A 5,202-nucleotide genomic window follows, 5' to 3' on the forward strand; every position below is an offset into this window, starting at 1 on the left:
CAGCGCTTCTTTTTCGTCATTAGCTTGACGTTGCATACCTTTCTCAAGTAGTCAACAAAATGGCACTAACCACTTCTCGGTTTGCCATATCCCCATAGTAGTACTTCAAACGCTGATCGTTAACCTTGAATGCTTGGTCCGGATCATTCTCAAAAATTTCCACCGCTCCATGTGGAAACACAGTTTTGACAATAAAAGGTCCAGACCACCTCGATTTCAACTTCCCAGGAAAAAGTCGGAGACGAGAGTTGAATAAGAGAATTTGTTGCCCCGGCACGAATAACTTAGGATGTAGCTTCCTATCGTGCCACCTCTTCACCTTTTCCTTATACATTTTGTTATTCTCGTACGCTTGAAGTCGAAATTCATCAAGTTCATTAAGCTGAAGCATTCTTTTCTTACCAGCTGCATCTAAATCCAGGTTCAACTTTTTCAACGCCCAGTAGGCCTTATGCTCAAGCTCCGCAGGTAAATGACATCCCTTACCGTACACCAACTGAAACGGGGACATACCAAGTGGAGTTTTGTATGCTGTTCTGTAAGCCCAAACAGCTTCATCGAGCTTTAAAGACCAATCCTTCCTTGACGGATAAACAACCTTCTCTAGAATGCGCTTGATCTCTCTGTTAGACACTTCCGCTTGACCATTTGTTTGCGGATGATAGGCAGTAGCCACTCGATGATTCACATTATAACGCTGCATCATAGAAGTGAACTTACGGTTGCAGAAATGCGACCCTACATCACTTATGATTACCCGAGGTGTTCCAAACCTTGTGAAAATCTGCTTATGAAGAAAATTTAGCACTGCCTTTGCATCATTTGTCGGTACAGCTTTGACTTCTACCCATTTTGAGACATAATCGACTGCCAGCAAGATATACTGATTATTGCAGGACGAGACAAAAGGCCCCATGAAATCGATTCCCCAAACATCAAAGACCTCGACTTCAAGCATCATATTTAACGGCATCTCATCCTTTCTCGTCAAATTTCCCACTCTTTGACAATGATCACACCTTAAAACAAACTGATGAGCATCCTTAAACAAAGTAGTCCAGAAAAAACCTGCTTGCAGAATACGAGCTGCCGTCTTCTCACCACCATAGTGTCCACCATAAACCGTGGAGTGGAAGTCTCGTAATATCCCCTCCGTCTCACAGAACGGGATACATCTCCTGATGATCTGGTCAGCTCCCTGTCTAAACAAATATGGTTCATCCCACATATACCACTTCACCTCATGCAGAAACTTCTTCTTTTGAGCGGAGGTCAAATTATGAGGCATTATATTGCTGACGAGATAGTTTACAATCTCTGCAAACCATGGTTCTTCCTCTTGAACTGCAAACAACTGCTCATCCGGAAAAGATTCATTGATTAATGTCCTATCTTGTGAAGTAGAATCGGGATTCTCCAACCTAGAGAGATGGTCAGCTACTTGATTCTCAGTACCTTTTCTATCCTTGATCTCTAACTCAAATTCCTGAAGTAAGAGCACCCAACGAATGAGTCTCGGCTTCGAATCCTTCTTGGAAACCAGATAGCGAATGGCCGCATGATCCGTGAATACTGTTACTTTAGTACCAAGCAGATAAGATCGAAATTTCTCGAAACCAAAGACTAGAACCAAGAGCTCCTTCTCCGTAGTGGTGTAGTTCATTTGGGCCCCATTTAAGGTCTTACTCACATAGTAGACCACATGAAAGAGATTATTCTTGCGCTGTCCCAGAACTGCACCTACCGCATAATCACTCGCATCACACATCATCTCAAACGGCTCTGTCCAATCTGGTGTTGTAATAACTGGTGCAGTGATCAAACTCTTCTCGAATGCCGCCAAACATTCATCATCAAATTTGAAAGGCACATCTTTCTCAAGCAAATTGCACAACGGCTTAGATATCTTTGAAAAGTCCTTGATGAATCGCCGATAAAAACCCGCATGACCAAGAAAACTACGGATTCCTTTAACAGAAATAGGTGGTGGAAGATTTTCAATGACTCCCACCTTGGCCTTGTCCACCTCCAGACCCTTGCTAGAGACCTTATGCCCCAGAATAATGCCTTCACGCACCATAAAATGACATTTCTCCCAATTGAGCACCATATTCGTTTCCACGCACCTTTTGAGTACGACGCGAAGATTATTCAAACATTCATCATACGAATGTCCAAAGACGGAGAAGTCGTCCATGAACACCTCGACATTATTTCCAATCATGTCAGAGAATATAGCCATCATACATCTCTGAAAAGTGGTCGGGGCACCACATAACCCAAACGAAACTCTGCGAAAAGCAAACTTGCCAAATGAACAAGTGAAGGCAGTCTTTTCCTGATCCTCTGGTGCAATACAAATCTGATTATACCCTGAATAGCCATCCAGAAGACAAAAATACTCGTGACCAGCCAACCTGTCAAGCATCTGATCAATGAACGGAAGAGGGAAGTGATCCTTCCTCGTGGCTTTGTTTAACTTTCGATAATCCATGCATACTCTCCATCCTGTAACTGTTCGAGTGGGGATGAGCTCATTCTTCTCATTTGCTACCACAGTGATACCTCCTTTCTTAGGTACACATTGTACGAGGCTCACCCACGAACTGTCAGAAATAGGATAAATGATGCCTGCATCCAGCCATTTCAGAATTTCTTTCTTCACCACCTCCTTCATGATAGGATTCAGTCTGCGCTGTTGTTCAACAGTCGGCTTACTACCTTCCTCTAGCAGAATTTTATGCATACAATATGAAGGGCTCATCCCCTTGATGTCTTCTATGGTCCATCCAATAGCCGATTTGAATTCTCTCAAAATCCTTAAGAGCTTGTCTTCCTCACTACCTGAAAGGTCAGATGCAATAATAACAGGTAAAGTAGATGCATCACCTAAAAAAGCATACCTCAAGTGTTCAGGTAATGGCTTGAGCTCCAAGGTAGGTGCTTCCTCTATTGATGGTTTGAGCTTTCCTTCAGCATTCTTGAGGTCAGAAGTACCAAGAGATTCAAACGGCATGTCCAGCTTTCGCTTCCAGGGAGAAGCGTTCAGATATTGTAATTGCTCGTTGTCATCTTCATCATCGCTGTCAAAATCCCCCACTAAGGCCTTTTCCAATGCATCAGACATTAGCATGCGATCGAGTTCCGAAGTAACCGCAGAATCAATCACATCCACTTTTAAGCACTCCTCATCTTCTGTAGGGAATTTCATTGCCTTGAATACGTTGAAGGTCACATCCTGATCTTGTACCCGCATAGTAAGTTCACCTTTTTGCACATCTATCAAGGTACGGCCAGTAGCCAAGAAAGGTCTTCCCAAGATTATGGGAATCTTCTTATCTTCCTCAAAATCCAGAATAACAAAATTTGCAGGAAAGAAGAGCTTATCCACCTTGACTAGCACATCCTCCACTATGCCCCTTGGGTAAGTAATGGAACGATCAGCCAATTGTAGAGACATGTATGTGGGTTTTGGATCAGGCAAATACAACTTTTTAAAGATCGACAATGGCATCAGATTGATGCTTGCTCCCAAATCACAAAGGCACTTGTCAAAAGTCAACTTGCCAATGGTGCAAGGAATGGTGAAGCTACCTGGATCTTTCAGTTTTGGCGGTAACTTTTGCTGCAGAACAGCGCTGCATTCTTCCGTGAGAGCAACAGTCTCAAGGTCATCCAGTTTCACCTTCCTTGAAAGAATACTCTTCATGAACTTCGCATAACTAGGCATTTGCTCCAGAGCCTCAGCGAAAGGTATATTGATGTGAAGTTTCTTGAACACCTCCAGAAACTTACCGAACTGTCTATCCAGCTTTTGTTGCTGCAATCTCTTAGGAAAAGGTGGTGGAGGATAGAGCTGTTTCTCCCCTGTATTACCCTCAGGCAGAGTGTGTTCAACAGTAGTCTTCCTTGGTTCCGCCGCTTTCACCTTTTGCTTAGCTTCTTCATCTCTAATTTCAGCTTCTCCTTCTTTTTCCTTTTCAGCATCAGCAACTTTTCCAGACCTTAAGGTAATAGCCTTGACTTGCTCTTTAGCTTCCTTCCTACCTGGTACTTCCGTGTCACTGTGAAGAGTGCCAGGTTGATGATTGAGCACTGCATTGGCTAATTGACCGATTTGATTTTCCAAGGTCTTGATAGAAACCGCCTGACTCTTGCATAACAACTTAAGTTCCTCAAAATCAGCACTAGTAGGTGCAGCTGCACTTCCCTGTTGAGGATATGATTGCCTTTGAGCATACTGCTATGGTTGCTGGAATCCAGGTGGGTTAAACTGTTTACTCACACCTTGGTGATATGGTGGCTGAATAGCATTCTGATTATTCCCTCAGCTGAAATTTAGATGATTTCTGTTATTAGGATGATAGGTAGCTGACACAGGCTACTGTTGTCACTGATAATTATTCACATACTGAACAGATTCGTTGACAAGAGAACACTGATCCGTAGCATGAGAACCTGCACAAAGCTCACAAACCATAACTATTTGATTAACTCCATATGTAGCCAGAGAATCAACCTTCATTGACAGCGCTTGAAGTTATGCTGCAATAGCGGTGGCTGCATCAACTTCCAGAATACCTGCTACCTTACCAGACGTCATCCTCTGAGTTGGGTTTTGATGCTCATTTGCAGCCATAGTCTCGATAAGATTATAAGCCTCAGTATAGCTTTTAGCCCATAAGGCGCCTCCAGCTGCTGCATCGAGCATGGGCCGAGATTGGGCCCCCAAACTATTATAGAAACCAGTGATCACCATCCAATCAGGCATTCCGTGATGTGGACACTTTCTCAACATTTCCTTGTAGCGTTCCCAAGCTTCACACATAGATTCTGTAGGTTGCTGCGCAAACTGAGTAAGAGCACTCCTCATAGCAGCAGTCTTTGCCATCGGATAAAACTTCACCAGAAACTTTTGCGCAAGATCTTGCCATGTAGTGATGGACCCAGCTGGTTCAGAATGTAACCAGTCCTTAGCTTTGTCCCTCAGTGAGAATGGGAAAAGCCTCAGCTTGATAGCCTCATCAGTCATGCCATTATACTTAAAAAAGCTGCAGATCTCGACAAAATTCCTTATGTGCATGTTGGGGTCTTCAGTCGCAGCTCCTTCAAAAGAAACAGAATTCTGTACCATCTGAATAGTGCCCGGCTTGATTTCAAAGGTGTTAGCTTGAATAGCCGGATAAAGAATGCTTGACTGAA

At 43.4% G+C, this 5,202-nt stretch overlaps 1 non-coding gene across 1 annotated transcript; it reads left to right on the forward strand.

Annotated features, from left to right (window-relative positions):
• Nucleotides 1-4,769: 4,769 nt before the first annotated feature.
• On the forward strand, nt 4,770-4,876 carry LOC141669493 (small nucleolar RNA R71). The gene has a single exon (XR_012553774.1). It is a non-coding gene; the product is annotated as a small nucleolar RNA R71 (small nucleolar RNA).
• The last annotated feature ends 326 nt before the right edge of the window (nt 4,877-5,202 follow it).

This window comes from Apium graveolens, chromosome 6, assembly GCF_009905375.1.
Source record: "Apium graveolens cultivar Ventura chromosome 6, ASM990537v1, whole genome shotgun sequence".
Lineage (NCBI taxonomy): Eukaryota > Viridiplantae > Streptophyta > Magnoliopsida > Apiales > Apiaceae > Apium > Apium graveolens.